The sequence below is a fragment of the Artemia franciscana genome, chromosome 20 (genome assembly GCF_032884065.1).
Source record: "Artemia franciscana chromosome 20, ASM3288406v1, whole genome shotgun sequence".
Taxonomy (NCBI): Eukaryota; Metazoa; Arthropoda; class Branchiopoda; order Anostraca; family Artemiidae; genus Artemia; species Artemia franciscana.
In genome coordinates this window covers 14,516,790-14,540,453 of record NC_088882.1, presented here as the reverse complement: position 1 = coordinate 14,540,453, position 23,664 = coordinate 14,516,790, and the positions used below count along the sequence as shown (strand labels likewise).

General features: G+C 36.9%; 1 protein-coding gene across 2 annotated transcripts in view; it reads left to right on the top strand.

Annotated features, from left to right (window-relative positions):
• Positions 1-23,664, top strand: part of LOC136039783 (KIF-binding protein-like) — an 80,288-nt gene that overhangs the window by 16,446 nt on the left and 40,178 nt on the right. The window lies entirely within an intron of this gene.

The window sequence follows — 23,664 nt, the reverse complement described above, 5'->3', positions numbered from 1 at the left end:
TTTTTATCGGACGGATTAGGGGAAAAGGGTGTGGGTGGGCTAGCCTTTAGGGAGAGGGCTAGTTGCCCTGAAATATTTTAGTCACTTAAAAAGGGCACTAGCAAATTTAATTTTCGTTGGAATGAGCAACTACACATCTCTTTATGATGTTCCTTTCCACCCTAGCCCTGCAAAAAAAAATAATCAAACATAAAATTTCCTTGTTGTTCAAGGAGGGGGAGGGGATTTCCCTTTAAATGGTTTTTGACCATGCTGATTCCAATGATACACTTTTCATTCTGATCTGACGCCATTTTCATTGGGTTTCAGAATTTTTTTCGAAAGCACCATAGATTTCTTTTCGCAATAAACTTTTACTTTTAGGACGAGCCGAAATAATAGTTACCATTCCAGAATCAGTGTCAGATGGCAATTTTTTTCACTAGGTAGCTTTTTTCTAAATGCGGTGTTTAACTTTTGGTTACTATGGGCTGTGGTTCGTTCTTTACTAGATTGTAGCTACCGCTGCATCCATGATTTTTCTCAATACCAGACACTTAAAAGTATCTGACATACCGTTATTCTTTCATCTCGGCCCATCACGAGGTTATGAATGTATGTAGAATCATCCTTTGAAGAAATCAACGCAGACTTTTAGGCAAACCATCTCCAGACATATAGTTCCAAATCGAAGAGCACTGTAAAACGAAGCTATTCTTCAGCTTCTCAGCTGTTGACGTGCCAAGCTCAAGATGACTGGCCTGAGCTGCGTGTTTTCGTGTTGGTCTTATCGTTCTGACTTGGGGTGGTGGGCACAATGCAGGAGAGCTAAATAGAGGGAGGTGAATTAATGCACGCGTAAAAAACAGCTATCGCCACTACACCAGCCTTTTCATTAACAGATTAAGAAGAGTCATGGGTAATGGCTGAGCCTACCCTCATAGTCCTATTCTGGATTTTCAGAAATGGAGCTGGCAGCGTTTTTTGACCACCAGCACATAGCGGGTATCCATATTCAGCGATGAGCAATAATGAGCAAGATGCAAGACATATTAAGTGGGGTGATTGAGTTCAGTGGTAATTTTTCTATAACGAAGAGTGATCCCCAGCTTTCTTGCCCAGAAGGTTCACGTCCGATCCTGGCGAGTGTTCCATAAGAGAACTGTGGAGAAGTGATTCTCAGAAGGTGGAGCTCGTCGGCTTAATTTATAGCTTTATTTTTTGAAGATAAAATTTGGGTGTATGCGTCTCAATTTCTCATACACGCATCGGGCTATTTGAATAGCTTGCCAATATTTTTTTATCGTAAACAAGTTCGATTTAGGGAATTTTGACCACGTTAGGAACACCGCATCTTTATTCTTTTAATATGTAGCGATTTTATCATGTTTGAAGACATATTGCCACAGTAGAGAACAAAGCTCCAAACAAACCCGTTCCAAGATTTCTTTCGAATTCTCCATGATTTTCGCTTCATGAGTAGATAGTTTCTTAGTTCTTAATAAAAAGTAAAATAAATAGATAAAATAAATAATAAATACCTAAATAAAATAAAATTAAAATATAGTATATATATAATATGTATTAAAAATAATATAAAACTATAAAATTATAATAAAATAAAATAAATAACTTAGTGAAACAGTTCGTGGTAACGACCAGTAGTAAGGAGCGACCCTGCTCATAGTAACCGAGACTCTAAAAAACGGAATTTTGATACCAATATATACATCACAAGAATCAGATTTTCATGCTGATTTAAAATATGTAAGTTTCATCAAGTTTAGCTTTACCAATCAAAAGTTACTAGCCTGAGAGAATTTGCCTTATTTTCAAAAAAAGAAGGAAACTCTCCCTAAAAGTCATAGAATCTTAATAAAAAAGAAACACACCATCAGATTCAGCGTATCAGAGAACCTTATTGTAGAGGTTTCAAGCTTCTATCTGCAAAAATGCAGAATCTTGTGTTTTTGGCCAGAAGAAAGATCACGGATGCGTGCTTATTTGTTTTTCGGTCGCGATGTCGCAACCGATGTCGGTCGGAATGTCGCGATAGGGGATGGAGGAATTTCTCATGGGGGAAGAGAATTTCCATGAAGGGGGCGCTGAAATTTCCAGCGTTATTTCAAACGAAAAATCAAATAATTTTTAAGTAACCCAACAAAATTGGAGGGCAACTAGGCCCCCTTCGCCACCCCTTTTTCCCAAAATCGTCCGATTGAAACTTTGAGAAAGCCATTTAGCCAATAATTCATTTATACGAAAAAAAATTATAAATATAGCCATTTAGCCGGAATTTATATGCAAATTTCGTTTTAATTATTCATGTACGGTGAGCCAAAATCAAAGCTGCATTAATTCGAAAACATTCAGATATTAAATAAAAAAATAATTTTTTCAACTGAAAGTAAGGAGCAATATTAAAACTTACAACGAACAGAAATTATTCAGTATACGAAGGGGTTAGTCCCCTCCTCGATTCCTCACTCTTTACGCTAAAGTGTTTTTAGTAATTTTAAAAGAGCTATTTATTCTAATTAAACAGCCTTTGTGATTCAGGGGTCATTCTTAAAGAATTGGAACAAAATTCGAACTTTAGTGTAAAGAGGGAGGTATTGACGAGGGGGGAAATCCCTCATATACATAATAAAAATATACGAACATAGAAGTTCGTTACGTAAGTTAATTTGTAAATTATGTATATTTATTACTAATAAGGACGTTCGTAAATAAAATTAAAAGTTCTAGTAGCCTTTTTAAGTAAAATAAAATTGGAGGGCAGCTAAGCCCCTCTCCACCCCTTTTTTCTCAAAATCGTCCGATCAAAACTTTGAGAAAGCCGTATATGAAAGGGGTTGTCCCCTCCACAACGACCCGCAATTTACGCTAAAGTTTGGCTCTTTCTCACAACTCTACTTTTTAAAACAACAAAAACTTTAGCGTAAAGAGCGGGGTGTTGAGGATGCGATAACTCCTTTCATGTACGGAATAATTTCTGTTCGTTTTAAGTTTTAATGTCGCTCCTTATTTTCAGTTTCAAAAAACTTGTTTTTTTTAATTATAAATAAATAGGACAAAGTTAGCTGAAGTGGTACATATCCATCACCCTGTTCTTAAAGTTCATTGTTAAAATCTTCCAAATAAATTCTAAATGTATTTACCACACAAGATATCAAAGATCGTTGTCATGTTATGGATTTGGTCGAAGTTCATCACAAGGAATAGGGTAAATTTTCACCGGGACTGAATTGTCTAGAGGATCTTCACACGTGGAGAGGGAGCCGGATTTCCCGGCATTATTTAAAAAACAAACATAAATTAAACGAAAACTTTTCCAACTGAAGTTAAGGAGCAACATTTAAGCATAAAATGAACAGGAATTATTACGTATATGAGGGGATACCCCCTTCTTAATACCTTGCTCTTTACGCTTAAGTTTGACTTTTTGTCCCAATACTTAAAGAACGACTCATGAGAAGCACGCGTCATTTATAGAACAATAAAAAGCTTTTTTAAAAGTATTAAAAATTTTTAGTGTGAAGAGCGAGATCTTAAGACGCAAAACTCTATATATATATATATATATATATATATATATATATATATATATATATATATATATATATATATATATATATATATATATATATATATATATATAGTTGTCTGTTATAAGACTTTTAATAAGTTAATAAGACTTTTAATTCTTTTTAGATTAAGACTTCAAAACTTGTCAAATTTTTGCTTTTTCTCTTCCTTTAGTTCTCAAAATGCAATTCCTATTATTTGAGTAGAATTCTGAGCCATGTCAATGTTTTTTCTTCAAAATTTAGGAAATGTATTTGTATATCTGTAAAACCTTATAAATTGGGATTGAGCAATGTTGTGAAGCTGAAAATAATTTTGCTGTACCTCATAACTTTTGCAGTATTAGCAGTCTCTAATAAGTTTTCTTCTTCATTTAAATTCTCAAAGGTGTTTTCTATAGGGTGATGGCTTGTGAGATGTTTCAAACAGGCTAAATTGGCTACTTAGGTCTACTTTTGCAGTATTAGCAGTCTATCCGGTTCTAAGCCGGCTTAAGCGCTTCGGTGTAGACTTAAGGAGATATGTTGGTCCCCATCCTGCACTGGTATCCGGGATCACTGCTTTTCTTGAGACCAAAATAATTTCAAAGATGTAAAGAACATGAAAATTGGAACATGGAATGTGTTACGCGATTTGAACTGGATTTATTAGGAGTTTCAGAAACTCATATCCCAGGGGTAGGAAGTATGAAATTAGGTGACATAGAATTTGTTTACTCAGGCAGGAAGGATGGGGTACATAGACAGGGAGTAGGGCTCATGATGAATAAGGAAGCTGCTAAGTCTTGTTTAGGCTGGGAAGGTATTAATAATAGAATACTAATCGCTCATTTTATGACTAAAAAGTATAGGGTATTAGTTATAGTAGTATATGCCCCCATTGAACCAACTGATGGAGATACTAGTGACTCAGATGAATTTTACTTACAGTTACAGGAGCAAATAGACAGGGTACCAGGTAGAAATATGGTGTTTTTGCTATGATATTTAAATGCCCAGGTTGGTAGAAATAGGGACAGATGATATCCTAGCCTAGGTAAATTTGGTGTAGGAAAAGAAAACAGTAATGGCTATAGGCTTTTGCAATTTTGTAGGTAAAACAACCTAGTTATAACCAATACTGTGCTTGGTCACAAAATGGCCCATAAGTTGACATGGTATTCACGTGATGGTAAGACAGCAAACCTTATTGATTATGTTATTGTAAACAGAAGACTAGCAGGATCAATACAAGATACTAGGGTGTATAGGAGTGCCGTTATTGATGTTAAAAGTAAAGATCACCATCTAGTAGTGTTTAAGGTTAATTTAAAGCTGAAATTTCGGAAGGGCAACTCCCTCCCGGAAAGTTATGATGTTGGTAGACTTCAGGATGAAAATTTGAGAAAAAAATTCCAGGAACAGTTGAGTACTAAACTTGAGGGTTTAAAATTTGACAATGTGGAAGATGGATGGAATAATTTCAGAAAAACAATTTGTGAAGTTGCTGATGGTGTCCTAGGGAAGAGTGCTAAGACAGCAACTAGGAATATTAGTGAAAAAGCTTTAGGTTTAATAGAGAGTAGAAGGTGTTTGTATAAGAATTATCTGAGTGATAGGTCGTATGAAAATAAAAGGAATGTAAAGAAAGTGGAGAAAGCATTAAAATATGAACTAAGGAGATGTGAAATGGAGGCGATGGATAAAATTGCTGAGGATCTGGAAGATGCGGCTAGACGGCATAATAGGAAAATGTTATACTGGCATGTTAATAAATTGAAAGGGAGTAGCCAATTCGGACTAGTCCCAGTTAAAGATAGAAATGGGGCCACAATTAGTGATAAGGAAAAAGTAAAAGAAAGATGGGTGGAACATTTTAAGAATGTGCTAAACCGAGATACAGTTGCAGGAAAAGATATAGATCAAAATGAAAATGTTTGTGATACCTTGGATGTGAAGGAAGATTTGTTTAGTGAGGAAGAATTAGCGACAGTACTAGAAGGATTAAAAAATAATAAAGCCCCAGGTGCTGATAGTATGATTAATGAGTTCCTTAAATACGGTGGCTCTGAGGTTAGGAATAAGCTACTGAAGATTATGAACATGATTTTTGAAAAAGGGGAAGTACCTAATGATTTTAGGAAAACCTTAATTAAACCACTGTATAAGAAAGGTGACAAGAGTGAGTGTCGTAATTATCGAGGCATTAGTCTGGTCTCTGTAGGTAGCAAATTACTGAGTAATATGATACTTTTTAGGCTGAGACATACTGTAAACAAAGTTTTAAGGGAAGAACAATGCGGTTTTAGAAAAGGTAGAGGATGTGTCGACCATGTTTTCACTCTTAGGTTAATAATTGAGAAGTCCCATCGTTGTGAAACACCTTTGGTCCTTAGTTTTATCGATTATGAGCAGGCTTTCGATTCTGTTGATAGAACAGCGTTAACAAAGGTCTTATTGTTATATGGTATACCAGAAAAATACATTAAAGTGATTTGCGCTATGTACGAGAATAATACTGCTGCGGTTAAGGTAGGAAATGAGGTTAGCAACTGGTTTTGTATTAAATCAGGAGTTAAGCAGGGTTGTGTTCTATCCCCCTTTATATGGATCATTTTGATGGACTTCGTCTTAAGGAGCACAGGAAAGGCAATTGGAGACCATGGAATCAAATGGGGAGGAAGAACGCTCCTGGACTTAGATTATGCTGATGATTTAAGCATATTAGATGAAAGTGTGAGCAAAATGAATGAATTTTTAGAGGTTTTACGAGTTCAGGGTGCTAAAATAGGCTTGAAAATTAATTTTAAGAAGACTAAGTCATTAAGGCTAAGAATAAGTGAAGATGAACAGGTGACATTAGGTAACGAAAAGATTGATCAGGTTGGGAGCTTCAGTTAGTAAAGATGGTGGGAGCAGTGAAGATGTTAAAAGTAGAATAGCTAAAGCTCAGGGTGTTTTTTCACAGTTAAAAAAAGTTTGGAAGAATAGAAAGATAAGCCTACAAACCAAGATTAGAATATTGGAAGCTACAGTGATGACAGTGGTTAAATATGGCTCTGAAGCATGGGTACTCCGAAAAGCAGATGAAAATTTACTAGATGTTTTCCAGAGAAATTGCCTACGGATTGTTCTGGGTACCCGGCTGACTGACCGTATTTCAAACAGTAGGTTGTACGAAAAGCGTGGTTCAATCCCGCTTTCTGGGGCTATAATGAAAGAAAGGTTGAGATGGCTAGGCCACGTTCTACGAATGAAGGATGACAGATTACCGAAGATTTTCCTTTTTGGCCAACCGTCTGGGGCTACACTGAAAGCAGGTCGTCCTTGTCTGGGTTGGGAGGATGTCATAAATAAAGATTTAAAGGAAATGGGAACTTCCTGGGAGGGTGTAAAGAGGGAGGCTTTAAATAGATTAGGTTGGAGGAGGAGCGTGCGTAGCTGTGTTGGCCTCAGGCGGCTTGGGGCTGCAGTGAGTTATTAGTAGTTGTAGTAGTATTCCAAAATTTCCTTCTTTCTTCATTATTTGTCTTTATTTCTTTTTTCTTTCATTAGTTTATACTTTCTTCGTGGCTGCTCAATTTTATATTTGGGCTTGATTCTCTTAGGGGAATTTTTTTACTGGGGGAAATTTCCCTGGCGGAATTTCCGCGAGTGGGTATTTTGAAACGGGAAAATTTTCGCAAGACCAAATTTTCCGCCGGGAGGAGGGATATTCTGGGGATTTACTCGGGGAATAAGCCAGACCCTGACTTTCTCACACGCCAGCTGAATACCATATGAGAGTGTGGTACTAGATTGGGCTGATAAAAATTGATGTTGGCTAGCTATACTAAAAAAAAATGTAGCTAAACTAAGTTAAAGCTCAGTTAGCTGATTTAGGACATAAATTTTTTCCATTTGGGATGGCATAGTTTAAGTAAACCAAGTGAACATGTTTAAAAATTTATGTTGAGTTGGGTCATCATTTCATTATCAGCTGGTTATGTGATCCGACTGGAAGGATTTTGCCTGGAATTGTGGGTGAAAAAATTTTCTGGGGAGGAGAACAGAGGATGTGCTTGTGTCTCCTTTATTTGCCTCACTTACAAAAGGAACTTTTGGGGAATGTTTTATTGATAAGAAAAATTAAACAAGGATAATGAGAAATAATTATTAAAGGGTAATTTGCAAGCTTCTGAGAAATTTCTGAGATTAGGACTGCACCGTAGTGGTTTTTTTGTACGTTTCTTTTGTATCAGATTTTTTATGTCTGTTTTGTTTGTTTTGTCACAACCCTCACTGGCTTTTGTACAAATACATTTTTATTATTAATTTAGTGTTTTTCAATATTTATGTTTGGTAATGAATATTCTAAAACTAGAAATACATAACCTGACTTCAATTTGCTGACTGGATACTACACTTGAACGACAAAAACCATTATCTTTTTACGACCCAAAAACACACAAGAGTGTGCGGTAGCAAATTAAACAATTCAATCAATCTGCTTCACTTTCATGAGATGTATTCATCTTTCCTTATGTAGTCTTAATCATTAAGATTTTTCTTGCTTGGATAGATACCACCCGTTTGGGTAGATCCTGGGCCACCCAGCTATGATCAGCCATCGCCAAACAACAGTTTCAGGGCGGGGCATGCGTGGGTTAGTCCGGGTATACCAATTTCTATACCAATTAATTTAGAATGCCTAGAGTTTAGTTTATCTCTAAGGATTGATTGTAAATGTTGCAAAGAAGGAGTTATATTTTTGAATGATTTAATCTAAGGTATGTTGATCTTTAGGGAAGAACCTTTCATCAGTGCATAATGACAAAGCCGTGGCTGAATTTCTGTTTTGGAGAAACCGGAAATAATTATTTTGTGTGAGGGGGGATTTAACCAAGGAAAGTATTTTATGTTTACATCATAGACTTATAATGAATTATTAATCTTGTATTTGTGCAGGTTGTGGAGGCGTCTAGCCCCAATTTTGGGTAAAATTCTAGTTAATTGACTTCTTGCTATCTCGGAAAGGGTTTAGGTTAGGAAAATGAAACTTTCAGGGATGGGTTTACAGGCTAAAGTATGTCCCGGGAAGGTATTTTAAAGTACCCATCTCCAATCTTTCTCCCTCTAGAGGGCCCTGAAATTTGCCTACATGACAGGTCTATACCTACAGAAATTTTGACAAAACAACATTTTACCTTAATTTTCAGTTATAAGCTGCTTTTTCTCTGCCTTTAGTTCTGAAAATTCAATTCCTGTTATTTGAGTAGAATTTTGAGCCATATCAATCTTTTTTTTTAATTTAGGAAATTTATTTGCATATCTTTAAAACCATATAAAATGGAATTGAGCAGAGTTATGAAGCTGAAAACAATTTTGTTGTACTTCAATTAAGCAGAAAAGGTCATGGCCCTCTAGAGGGAGAAGGAGTGGAGGTAGTTTCTTCAAAATACCTTCCCGGGACATACTTTAGTCTGTAGATTCATCCCTGAAAGTTTCATTTTCCTAACCTAAACCCTTTCTGAGATAGCAAGAAGTCAATTAACTAGAATCTTACCCAATTTTGTATCAAGAAAATGATTCGAGGGAGGAAATTGTAAAAAAAGTGTGAACTGTAAGAACAATATGAAATCTATATGGAAATATATGAAAATACAGTACTCCAGGAGGGCGAAGGTCCCTTTTCCCTCTTTGCGCGTCTGTCTTCATAGTTTGCGAAATATCTACGGATGTGTATTAATACCTAGTTATGAAAGACGCTTATCTTTAGGTATAGTCTCTCTAGTGACATTGACTTAGACAGTATACTTCTTCTCCACTTCTTATGGGGAGGCAGTATTGGACTCCCCTGTCATAATTGATGCTTTGTTTTTGAACATTCAAGCCTTCCATTGTAGATGTAAGGCTTGAATAAAAGAGTCCAGAAGCTCAAGAAAAAATTGAATTTCAGGGCCCAAGGCCAGCCCTTGATTTTTGGAAATGCAATAAACCTAAGTCTGTATGGATTTCTATCAAAATTGGATGGAGGTATAACCTATATAGTTGATGCATGTACATAATCCTATAACTTAATCGAGGATATGAAGTTTGGGAGGCAAGGGTGCATCTAGGATTTTTGTTCAAGGCTGGGGGGGGGGTGCAATAAAAAAAGCATTAAAAACGGAGCGAAAATTTGCTTATATGCATTTTCGTTACATTTTTATAAGTCGGGCAAATATTTCGGCGACAGGTTCAGACCCCGTAACCACCCTCCTTTATACGGCATTGGTGGAAGACCTTAAAAATTAATTAAAGCAATGGATACGAAATAAAGCTAACCTAATTCCAGTTAGAATAATTTGTTCTAGCTCAGGCACGAGCGCAGAGGGGTTTCTGGCCATCTCCCTCTTCCAAACTAGTTACCCTCCTATTTTTTTATTACTTAAAAAGGCAACCAGAACTTTTAATTTTTTACGAACGTTCTTATTAATAAAAAAAAATACTAATTTTTTTAGCTGAAAGTAAGGAGCGACATTAAAACTTAAAACGAACAGAAATCACTCCGTATATGAAATGGGTTGTCCCCTCCGCAATCCCTCGCTCTTTACGCTAAAGCTTTTTATTGTTTTAAAAAGTAGAATTGTGGCAAAGAGTCAAACTTTAGCGTAAAGAGCGAGGGATTGTGGAGGGGACAACCCATTTCATATACGGAGTAATTTCTGTTCGCTTTAAGTTAATGTTGCTCCTTACTTTCAACTAACAAAATTAGTTTTTTTTTTATTTAATTTCGGAACGTTTTTGAATTAATGCATGTTAAGTTTTGGCTCTCCGCAGATAAATTATTAAAAAGAAATTTTTATATTAATTCCTTTTTTTGGCTAAATGGCTTTCTCTTAGTTTTGATCAGACGATTTTGAGAAATAAGGGGTGGAGAAGGAGGCCTAGTTGCCCTCCAATTTTTCGGTTACTTAAAAAGGCAACTAGAACTTTTAATTTTTAACGAACGTTTTTATTAGTAAAAAATATACGTAACTTAAGAATTAACTTATGTAACAAACTTTCATAACCATATATTTCTATTATGTATACAAGGAGGTTTGTACCCTCGTTAATACCTCGCTCTTTACACTAAATCGTAAGTTTTGTCCCAATTCTTTAAGAATGACCCCTGAATCAGAAAGGCCGTAGAATAAATAGTTGAAATCACTGAAAATACTTTAGCATAAAGAGCAAGGTATTTATCTCCTCCTAAATATCTCGCTCTTTATGCTAAAGTATTTTTAGAACCCCTTTCATGCGTAAAAATCTCTGTTCGTTTTAAGTTTCAATGCTGCTTCTTCCTTTCATTTGAAAAAACGTTTTCATGTTTATTTTTCATTGTTTTCTTATAGTGATGCTAGAGAATCCTGCACCCTTTTCATTGAATTTTTCTTCCCCCATGACTGAGTCCTCCAAGGAAAGATCCTCCAACATAGCCCCCTCTCCTCAGCCACATCCCCAAATAAAATAAAATCCCACTGAAAACGTCTGTACACTTCCCAATAACCATTACTATATGTAAACACTGGTCAAAGTTTGTAACTTGCAGCCCCTCCCCAGGGATTGTGGGGGAGTAAATCATCCCCAAAGACATAGTTATTATGGTTTTCGTCTTGGCTGAACAAAACGGCTATCTCAAAATTTTGATCCGTTGACTTTGGGAAAAAATGAGCGTGGGAGGGGGCCTAGATGCCCTCCAATTTTTTGTCACTTAAAAAAGGCACTATAACTTTTCATTTCCGTTAGGATGAGCCCTCTTGCGACATTCTAGGACCACTTGGTCGATACGAGGACCCCTGGTAAAAACAAGAGCTAAGAGCTCATATGGCACTTGTGACGAGGTCGGAAGAGCCGAGAGCTCATATGGTACGAGGTCGGAAGAGCCAAGAGCTCATTTGGACGAGGTCAGAAGAGCCGAGAGCTCATATGGTTCGAGGTCGGAAGAGCCAAGAGCCAAGAGCTCATTTGGCACTTGTGAGAAGGTCAGAACCTAAAGTTAAACTTTATAGCACAAGATCCTTCTAAATATCAAATTTCATTAAGATCTGGTCACCCTTTCGTAAGTTACAAATACCTCAATTTTCAAAATTACCTCCCCCCTCCCAATTCCACCAAAGAGAGCAGATCCGGTCCAGTTATGTCAGTCACGTATCTTAGACAGGTTTCTATTCTTCCCATCCAGTTTCATCCTGATCTCACCGCTTTAAGTATTTTCTAAGATTTCCGGTCCCCCCAACTGCCCCCCCCCCCAATTACGTTTGATCCGGTTGAGATTTAAAATAAGATATCAGAGTTACGAGGTCCTTCTAAATATGAAGTTTCATGAAGATCCGATCACTCCTTCGTAAGTTAAAAATACGTTATTTTTCTTATTTTTCAGAATTACCCCCCCCCCCCCGCAATTGAGCGGATCCGTTCCAATTATGTAAATTACGTATGCAAGACTTTTGCTTATTTTTCCAACCAAGTTTCATCCCAATCCCTCCAATCTAAGCGTTTCCCATCATTTTAGGTCTCCCCACCCCAAACTTCCCCCAATGTCACCAGATCCGGTCAGGATTTAAAATAAGAGCTTTGAGCCACGATATCCTTCTAAAAATCAAATTTCATGGAGATCCAATCACCCGTTCGTAAGTTAAAAATACCTCATTTTTTCTAATTTTTCAGAATTAACCCCCCCCCCAACTACCCATAAGAGAGCGGATCCGTTCCGTTTATGTCAATCATCTATCTAGGACTTGTGTTTATTTTTCCCACCATGTTTCATCCCGATCCCTCCACTCTAAGTGTTTTCCAAGTTTTAGGTTCCCCCTCCCAACTCCCCGCCCCCATCACAAGATCTGGTCGGGATTTAAAATAAGAGCTCTAAGACACGATATCCTTCTAAACATCAAATTTCATTGAGATCCGATCACCCGTTCGCAAGTTGAAAATACCTCATTTTTCTAATTTTTAAGACTTACTCCCCCCCCCCCCCAACTACCCCAAAGAGAACAAATAAGTTCCGATTATGTCAATCATGTATCTAGGACTTGCGCTTATTTTTCCCATCAAGTTTCATCCCGATCCCTCTACTCTAAGTGTTTTCCAAGATTTTAGGTTTCCCCCCTCCAACTCCCCCCAATGTCATCAGACCCAGTCGGGATTTAAAATAAGAGCTCTGAGACACAATATCATTCCAAACATCAAATTTCATTAAGATCCAATCACCCGCTCATAAGTTAAAAATACTTCATTTTTTCTATTTTTCCGAATTAACCGGCCCCTACTCCCCCCCCCCCAGATGGTCAAATCGGGAAAATGACTATTTCTAATTTAATCTGGTCCGGTCCCTGATACGCTTGCCAAATTTCATCGTCCTAGCTTACCTGGAAGTGCCTAAAGTAGCAAAACCGGGACTTTAGGTTTTCCCCCTCCGACTCCCCCCAATGTCATCAGATCCGGTCGGGATTTAAAATGAGAGCTCTAAGACACAATATCATTCCAAACATGAAATTTCATTAAGATCCAAATACCCGCTGATAAGTTAAAAATACTTCATTTTTTCTATTTTTTGCGAATTAACCGGGCCCCCACTCCCCCCCAGATGGTCAAATCGGGAAAACGACTATTTTTAATTTAATCTGGTGTGGTCCCTGATACGCTTGCCAAATTTCATCGTCCTAGCTTACCTGGAAGTGCCTAAAGTAGCAAAACCGGGACCGACAGACCGATAGACAGACCGACAGACCGACAGACCGACAGACAGACCGACAGAATTGACGACTGCTATATGTCACTTGGTTAATACCAAGTGCCATAAAAACAAATAAACACGCACCCGTGATTTGTCTTCTGGCAAAAAATACAAAATTCCACATTTTTGTAGATAGGAGCTTGAAACTTCTACATTAGGGTTCTCTGATACGCTGACCTGATGGTGTTGCACCATCCAGATTACGACAGCCTCGAGCTGTTTCTGCGCCTATCCCAGTTTTGTCCCCCATTCGCTGCGTTACTTCCAGATATGAAAAAACCTTTGTCCCCTTCATCACAGGAAAAATAAATAAAATAGCCAACTAGTTTCTCCCCCCCTTATTTTCATGTGAGGTGCTTTAAGTCGTTGCACTAATTTGCTTGCTCCCCGCTGTTTTGGTTTATTTTCCCTTTTAATCATATATGTTTTTCGTGTGTTTTATGCTTCGTTCTTTTTTTTGTGAGTTTTTGGACTGTTTTTAGTGTCCCTTTTAATTTGTGGATATATATGTTTTTTTTTTGTTCTTTTCTGTATCATTAGATTTTTTTTGTTCCCTTTCGTTTTTTTCTGACTTGTATTTGTTCAAGTTTAGTTTGACAGATTTTTTTACTCATAATTCGGTTATCCATTATTATTAGTGTTTTTTTGCTTTATTTGCTTTGTTAGTCAACTCCGATGTCCGAATTCGGCCCTTTGAGGGCTTGTGATAGTGATCTTTTTGAAATAAATATCTTATCTTATCTATCTTTACCCCAGGACCGGCTCTGCCCCCTCTGTTTCCTAATGTGCATATATTTAGCGTAAATTACTGCTTGGGTCATTCCCTTGAAGAGTGGTTCTCAAACTTATTTAGACACTGTACCCCTTTTTACCCAAACTTTTTTTTAGGTACCCTACACCTCAGTTACCGCTACAAAGTAAACTATGGCTATAACATAGGCCCAATTGAAATTATCAGTCCTTGTTTCTTTTTTGTTAGCCAGCCACTTACCCCTTAAAAATTTTGCGTACCCCCAAGGGGCGCGTGTACAACAGTTTGAGAACCACTGGCCTAGAGAACTAACTGTAGAGAAAGGAACATGCTAAGAAAACAATTGTTGTTTCATAACCTGCAGAATAGTCATGGTTAACATATTTTGCATATACTTTGCCTCCCTAGACTTTGCCCCTCCCCTCTAATGTATAAATATAGCCAAAATTATGTATTTTAAATGCATTCGGCCACCATAACTTATTTTTCCAGTTTTTATTTCGTCACAGTTGATTCAATTTACAGCCTACACATGGACACAAATAAAAAAAGCAATATAATTTTATTTTCCTGTTGCTCACTCTAAAGAAATTCTATTATACCCTGGAAACCAACAACGGAGCATATAAATGCTGGATTCAGGGAGGTTTATAAGTCATAAAGCAATAGAGATACAATATCATTTCACAAAGTTTATAACACAACGGATGTATTAGAATAGAAACGGATGGCCAAAGATTGACCCTTTTCAGAATCTGAAGTTTCCAAAATGTTTTTAGTGAGAACAATAGCAAATTGACAAAAAAGGAATTTTTTCATAGTAGGATCATTATCATAACCCTCATACCATCAGCTACATATAAAAGCATGACATATCATGTTTTCCATTTTCGAGGGGGCGCTGACTTTCCACCACCTGGCATACATCTCGGAACGCCAGGTATACCGCACAGTTCCGCCACGTTTGGAAAAGTCCCCAAAACGGGTGGCGCACTCTCAAAAATGCTTGGCACAGTTCTACTTAGTTTATAAGAGCATCTCTTCTATAAGAGCCATATTTGCCCCTAGGGCTTAACTTACAACGCCTTCATCCAGGCCCTGAAGGATTGTATTGACCCCAAAGTTATCGCTATATGATGTTTGAACTATTTTGAACAAAATGGCTACCTCAAAATTTTTATCGGACGGATTAGGGGAAAAGGGTGTGGGTGGGCTAGCTGCCCTATGATACTTTTGACTCTTAAAAATGAACTAGAGCTCTCGATTTCCAATTTATACGACGACCCCTGCCATAGGAAGTGCCTCTGGGAAAAAATAAATAAACGAATAATAAAACAACGGAGCCGTATGGCCTTTACTATAGGCAACCCTACAGCATTGCCTCTGATTCTTTGCATTTATGGTGCTATAAGGCTTATTTTTCATTTCTCACTGACATTCACTTGATCTGGGAAAATTTGGTTCACCTTTGCCCCCCCCCGTAGGATTTTGACGAAATTACACCCCTATTTTTAGTCCTTTATCACACTTACGGATGGTAGAATTGATAAAAAGCACGTAGATATGAGCAATAGGTTTCAAACGAGCCAATAATCGTCACTCTAAAAATTTCTAGTAGCCCAGTAGCCCCAGGTTTTCCCTTGAGACAAGGCAACAAAAGTGCCGTTTTTAGTACCATTCGGAAATTGCTGATGGTGGAATATATAGGAAGGACGTATATATGAGCAATATCTTTTACATGAGGTACCAAAAATCTGTCGAAGATACAGGCGATACCAATACGCCCATACCGATACTCATGATATCAATACGTCCGATACCGATACAGCGTACGGCCCTTTCCCAAGGGATTATGTTCATGTAACAACCAAAACCATATATAATTGACCTTGGAACTATTTTGAGCAAAATGGCTAACTCGAAATATTGATTGGATGACTTTAGGGGGAGGAGGCCTTTAGGGAGAGGGCTAGTTGCCCTCAAATATTTTAGTCACTTAAAAAGCGCACTAGCAAATTTAATTTTCGTTGGAATGACCAACTACACATCTCTTTATGATGTTCCTTTCCACCCTAGCCCTGCAAAAAAAAATAATCATAAATAAAATTTCTTTGTTGTTCAAGGAGGGGGAGGGGATTTTCCTCTAAATGGTTTTTGACCATGCTGATTCCAATGATACACTTTTCATTCTGATCTGACGCCATTTTCATTGGGTTTCAGAATTTTTTTCGAAAGCACCATAGATTTCTTTTCGCAATAAACTTTTACTTTTAGGACGAACCGAAATAATAGTTACCATTCCAGAATCAGTATCAGATGGCAATTTTTTTCACTAGGTAGCTTTTTTCTTAACGCGGTTTTTAACTTTTGGTTACTATGGGCTGTGGTTCGTTCTTTACTAGATTGCAGCTACCGCTGCATCCATGATTTTTCTCAATACCAGACACTTAAAAGTATAGCGGGTATCCATATTCAGCGATGAGCAATAATGAGCAAGATCCAAGACATATTAAGTGGGGTGATTGAGTTCACTGTTAATTTTTCTATAACGAAGAGTGATCCCCAGCTTTCTTGCCCAGGAGGTTCACGCCCGATCCTGGCGAGTGTTCCATAAGAGAACTGTGGACAACTGATTCTCAGGAGGTCGGCTTAATTTATAGCTTTATTTTTGAAGATAAAATTTTGGTGTATGCGTATCAATTTCTCATACACGCATCGGGCTATTTGAAAAGCTTGCCAATTTTTTTTATCGTAAACAAATTCGATTTAGGGAATTTTAACCACGTTAGGAACACCGCATCTTTATTCTTTCAATATGTAGCGATTTTATCATGTTTGATGACATATTGCCACAGTAGTGAAAAAAAGCTGACCCGTTCCAAGATTTCTTTCGAATTCTCCATGATTTTCGCTTCAGGAGTAGATAGTTTCTTAGTTCTTAATAAAAAGTAAAATAAATAGATAAAATAAATAATAAATACCTAAATAAAATAAAATTAAATTATAGTATATATATAATATGTATTAAAAATAATATAGAACTATTAAAGTATAATAAAATAAAATAAATAACCTAATGAAACAGTTCGTGGTAACGACCAGTAGTAAGGAGCGACCCTGCTCATAGTAACCGAGACTCTAAAAAACGGAATTTTGATACCAATATATACATCACAAGAATTGGATTTTCATGCTGATTTAAAATATGTAAGTTTCATCAAGTTTAGCTTTACCAATCAAAAGTTACTAGCCTGAGAGAATTTGCCTTATTTTCAAAAAAAAAAGGAAACACCCCCTAAAAGTCATAGAATCTTAAGAAAAAAGAAACACACCATCAGATTCAGCGTATCAGAGAACCTTATTGTAGAGGTTTCAAGCTTCTATCTGCAAAAATGCAGAATCTTGTGTTTTTGGCCAGAAGAAAGATCACGGATGCGTGCTTATTTGTTTTTCGGTTGTTTTTTTTTAACCATGGGTGATTGTATCGACCAAGTAGTCCTAGAATGTCACGATATGGGATGGAAGAATTTATCATGGGGGAAGAGAATTTCCATGAAGGGGGTGCTGGAATTTCCAGCGTTATTTAAAACGAAAAATCAAATAATTTTTAAGTAACCCAACAAAATTGGAGGGCAACTAGGCCCCCTTCGCCACCCCTTTTTCCGAAAATCGCCCGATTGAAACTTTGATTAAGCCATTTAGCCAATAGTTTATTTATACGAAAAAAAATTATAAATATAGCCATTTAGCCGGAATTTATATGCAAATTTCGTTTTAATTATTCATGTACGGTGAGCCAAAATCAAAAGCTGCATTAATTCGAAAACATTCAGATATTAAATAAAAAAAATAATTTTTTCAACTGAAAGTAAGGAGCAATATTGGAACTTACAACGGACAGAAATTATTCAGTATACGAAGGGGTTAGTCCCCTCCTCGATACCTCACTCTTTACGCTAAAGTGTTTTTAGTAATTTTAAAAGAGCTATTTATTCTAATTTAACAGCCTTTGTGATTCAGGTGTCATTCTTAAAGAATTGGAACAAAATTCGAACCTTAGTGTAAAGAGGGAGGTATTGACGAGGGGAAAAATCCCTCATATACATAATAAAAATATACGAACATAGAAGTTCGTTACGTAAGTTAATTTGTAAATTATGTATATTTATTACTAATAAGGACGTTCGTAAATAAAATTAAAAGTTCTAGTAGCCTTTTTAAGTAAAATAAAATTGGAGGGCAGCTAAGCCCCTCTCCCACCCCTTTTTCTCAAAATCGTCCGATCAAAACTTTGAGAAAGCCGTATATGAAAGGGGCTGTCCCCTCCACAACGCCCCGCAATTTACGCTAAAGTTTGGCTCTTTCTCACAACTCTACTTTTTAAAACAACAAAAACTTTAGCGTAAAGAGCGGGGTGTTGAGGATGCGATAACTCCTTTCATGTACGGAATAATTTCTGTTCGTTTTAAGTTTTAATGTCGCTCCTTATTTTCAGTTTCAAAAAACTTGTTTTTTTTTAATTATAAATAAATAGGACAAAGTTAGCTGAAGTGGTACATATCCATCACCCTGTTCTTAAAGTTCATTGTTAAAATCTTCCAAATAAATTCTAAATGTATTTACCACACAAGATATAAAAGATCGTTGTCAAGTTATGGATTTGGTCGAAGTTCATCACAAAGAATAGGGTAAATTTTCACCGAGACTGAATTGTCTAGAGGATCTTCACACGTGGAGAGGGAGCCGGATTTCCCGGCATTATTTAAAAAACAATCATAAATTAAACGAAAACTTTTCCAACTGAAGTTAAGGAGCAACATTTAAGCATAAAATGAACAGGAATTATTACGTATATGAGGGGATACCCCCTTCTTAATACCTCGCTCTTTACGCTTAAGTTTGACTTTTTGTCCCAATACTTAAAGAACGACTCATGAGAAGCACGCGTCATTTAAATAGAACAATAAAAAGCTTTTTTAAAAGTATTAAAAATTTTAAATTCCTATTATTTGAGTAGAATTCTGAGCCATGTCAATGTTTTTTCGTCAAAATTTAGGAAATGTATTTGTATATCTTTAAAACCTTATAAATTGGGATTGAGCAATGTTGTGAAGCTGAAAATAATCTTGCTGTACCTCATAACTTTTGCAGTATTAGCAGTCTCTAATAAGTTTTCTTCTTCATTTAAATTCTCAAAGGTGTTTTCTATAGGGTGATGGCTTGTGAGATGTTTCAAACAGGCTAAATTGGCTCCTTAGGTCTACTTTTGCAGTATTAGCAGTCTATCCAGTTCTAAGCCGGCTTAAGCGCTTCGGTGTAGACTTGAGAAGATATGTTGGTCCCCATCCTGCACTGGTATCCGGGATCACTGCTTTTCTTGAGGCCAAAATAATTTCAAAGATTTAAAGAACATGAAAATTGGAACATGGAATGTTACGCGGTTTGAACTGGATTTATTAGGAGTTTCAGAAACTCATATCCCAGGGGTAGGAAGCATGAAATTAGGTGACATAGAATTTGTTTACTCAGGCAGGAAGGATGGGGTACATAGACAGGGAGTAGGGCTCATGATGAATAAGGAAGCTGCTAAGTCTTGTTTAGGCTGGGAAGGTATTAATAATAGAATACTAATCGCTCATTTTATGACTAAAAAGTTTAGGGTATCAGTTATAGTAGTATATGCCCCCATTGAACCAACTGATGGAGATACTAGTGACTCAGATGAATTTTACTTACAGTTACAGGAGCAAATAGACAGGGTACCAGGTAGAAATATGGTGTTTTTGCTATGATATTTTAATGCCCAGGTTGGTAGAAATAGGGACAGATGATATCCTAGCCTAGGTAAATTTGGTGTAGGAAAAGAAAACAGTAATGGCTATAGGCTTTTGCAATTTTGTAGGTATAACAACCTAGTTATAACCAATACTGTGTTTGGTCACAAAATGGCCCATAAGTTGACATGGTATTCACGTCATGGCAAGACAGCAAACCTTATTGATTATGTTATTGTAAACAGAAGACTAGCAGGATCAATACAAGATACTAGGGTGTATAGGAATGCCGTTATTGATGTTAAAAGTAAAGAACACCATCTAGTAGTGTTTAAGGTTAATTTAAAGCTGAAATTTCGGAAGGGCAACTCCCTCCCAGAAAGTTATGATGTTGGTAGACTTCAGGATGAAAATTTGAGAAAAAAATTCCAGGAACAGTTGAGTACTAAACTTGAGGGTTTAAAATTTGACAATGTGGAAGATGGATGGAATAATTTCAGAAAAAACAATTTGTGAAGTTGCTGATGGTGTCCTAGGGAAGAGTGCTAAGACAGCAACTAGGAATATTAGTGAAAAAGCTTTAGGTTTAATAGAGAGTAGAAGGTGTTTGTATAAGAATTATCTGAGTGATAGGTCGTATGAAAACAAAAGGAATGTAAAGAACGTGGAGAAAGCATTAAAATATGAACTAAGGAGATGTGAAATGGAGGCGATGGATAAAATTGCTGAGGATCTGGAAGATGCGGCTAGACGGCATAATAGGAAAATGTTATACTGGCATGTTAATAAATTGAAAGGGAGTAGCCAATCCGGACTAGTCCCAGTTAAAGATAGAAATGGGGCCACAATTAGTGATAAGGAAAAAGTAAAAGAAAGATGGGTGGAACATTTTAAGAATGTGCTAAACCGAGATACAGTTGCAGGAAAAGATATAGATGAAAATGAAAATGTTTGTGATACCTTGGATGTGAAGGAAGATTTGTTTAGTGAGGAAGAATTAGCGACAGTACTAGAAGGATTAAAAAATAATAAAGCCCCAGGTGCTGATAGTATGATTAATGAGTTCCTTAAATACGGTGGCTCTGAGGTTAGGAATAAGCTACTGAAGATTATGAACACGATTTTTGAAAAAGGGGAAGTACCTAATGATTTTAGGAAAACCTTGATTAAACCACTGTATAAGAAAGGTGACAAGAGTGAGTGTCGTAATTATCGAGGCATTAGTCTGGTCTCTGTAGGTAGTAAATTACTGAGTAATATGATACTTTTTAGGCTGAGACATACTGTAGACAAAGTTTTAAGGGAAGAACAATGCGGTTTTAGAAAAGGTAGAGGATGTGTCGACCATGTTTTTACTCTTAGGTTAATAATTGAGAAGTCCCATCGTTGTCAAACACCTTTGGTCCTTAGTTTTATAGATTATGAGCAAGCTTTCGATTCTGTTGATAGAACAGTGCTAACAAAGGTCATCGTTATATGGTATACCAGAAAAATACATTAAAGTGATTTGCGCTATGTACGAGAATAATACTGCTGCGGTTAAGGTAGGAAATGAGGTTAGCAACTGGTTTTGTATTAAATCAGGAGTTAAGCAGGGTTGTGTTCTATACCCCTTTATATGGATCATTTTGATGGAATTCGTCTTAAGGAGCACAGGGAAGGCAATTGGAGACCATGGAATCAAATGGGGAGGAAGAATGCTCCTGGACTTAGATTATGCTGATGATTTAAGCATATTAGATGAAAGTGTGAGCAAAATGAATGAATTTTTAGAGGTTTTACGAGTTCAGGGTGCTAAAATAGGCTGGAAAATTAATTTTAAGAAGACTAAGTCATTAAGGCTAAGAATAAGTGAAGATGAACAGGTGACATTAGGTAACGAAAACATTGATCAGGTTGGGAGCTTCAGTTACCTTGGTAGTATTATTAGTAAAGATGGTGGGAGCAGTGAAGATGTTAAAAGTAGAATAGCTAAAGCTCAGGGTGTTTTTTCACAGTTAAAAAAAGTTTGGAAGAATAGAAAGATAAGCCTACAAACCAAGATTAGAATATTGGAAGCTACAGTGATGACAGTTGTAAAGGCTCTTCTTCTCCTCTTCTCTCTCTGCATTCTCTTCTTTAGAACATTACGGTAGCGTTGGCCTACAGTATAGGGTTTGACCGGTGGAGGATATCTAGCATCTCTAACTATCATAAAGTGTAATAAAAATGTTTATTTATACATATAATACAACGTTGAGGACAGAATCCGAATCTCGACTGACTCCGCTAATTTGCAATTCTAACTTATATCTTACAAAACACGGAACATGGTACAGGAAACTGACATCCCTAAATAATCAGTTTACTTAGAAGTTGAAATATTAATAGTTTAACCAGAATATGAATATTTGACAGAAACACGGAAAATCCCACTTCCGCTTTTCCGCTTCCGCTGTTTACACAGTGGTCAAATATGGCTCTGAAGCATGGGCACTCCGAAAAGCAGATGAAAATTTACTAGATGTTTTCCAGAGAAATTGCCTACGGATTGTTCTGGGTACCCGGCTGACTGACCGTATTTCAAACAGTAGGTTGTACGAAAAGCGTGGTTCAATCCCGCTTTCTGGGGCTATAATGAAAGAAAGGTTGAGATGGCTAGGCCACGTTCTACGGATGAAGGATGACAGATTACTGAAGATTTTCCTTTTTGGCCAACCCTCTGGGGCTACACGGAAAGCAGGTCGTCCTTGTCTGGGTTGGGAGGATGTCATAAATAAAGATTTAAAGGAAATGGGAACTTCCTGGGAGGGTGTAAAGAGGGAGGCTTTAAATAGATTAGGTTGGAGGAGGAGCGTGCGTAGCTGTTTTGGCCTCAGGCGGCTTGGGGCTGCAGTGAGTTATTAGTAGTATTCCAAAATTTCCTTCTTTCTTCATTATTTGTCTTTATTTCTTTTTTCTTTCATTAGTTCATGCTTTCTTTGTGGCTGCTCAATTTTACATGTGGGCTTGATTCTCTTAGGGGAATTTTTTTACTGGGGGAAATTTCCCTGGCGGAATTTCCGCGAGTGGGTATTTCGAAACGGGAAAATTTTCGCACGACCAAATTTTCCGCCGGGAGGAGGGATATTCTGGGGATTTACTCGGGGAATAAGCCAGACCCTGACTTTCTCACACGGCAGCTGAGTACCATATGAAAGTGTGGTACTAGATTGGGCTGATAAAAATTGATGTTGGCTAGCTATACTAAAAAAAAATGTAGCTAAACTAAGTTAAAGCTCAGTTAGCTGATTTAGGACAAAAATTTTTTTACATTTGGGATGGCATAGTTTAAGTAAACCAAGTGAACATGTTTAAAAATTTATGTTGAGTTGGATCATCATTTCATTATCAGCTGGTTATGTGATCCGACTGGAAGGATTTTGCCTGGAATTGTGGGGGGAAAAATTTTCCAGGGAGGAGAACAGAGGATGTGTTTGTGTCTCCTTTATTTGCCTCACTTACAAAAGGAACTTTTGGGGAATGTCTTATTGATAAGAAAAATTAAATAAGGATAATGAGAAATAATTATTATAGGGTAATTTGCAAGCTTCTGAGAAATTTCTGAGATTAGGACTGCACCGTAGTGGTTTTTTTGTACGTTTCTTTTGTATCAGATTTTTTATGTCTGTTTTGTTTGGTTTGTCACAACCCTCACTGGCTTTTGTACAAATACATTTTTATTATTAATTTAGTGTTTTTCAATATTTATGTTTGGTAATGAATATTCTAAAACTAGAAATACATAAACTGACTTCAATTTGCTGATTGGATACTACACTTGAAGGACAAAAACCATTATCTTTTTACGACCCAAAAACACACAAGAGTGTG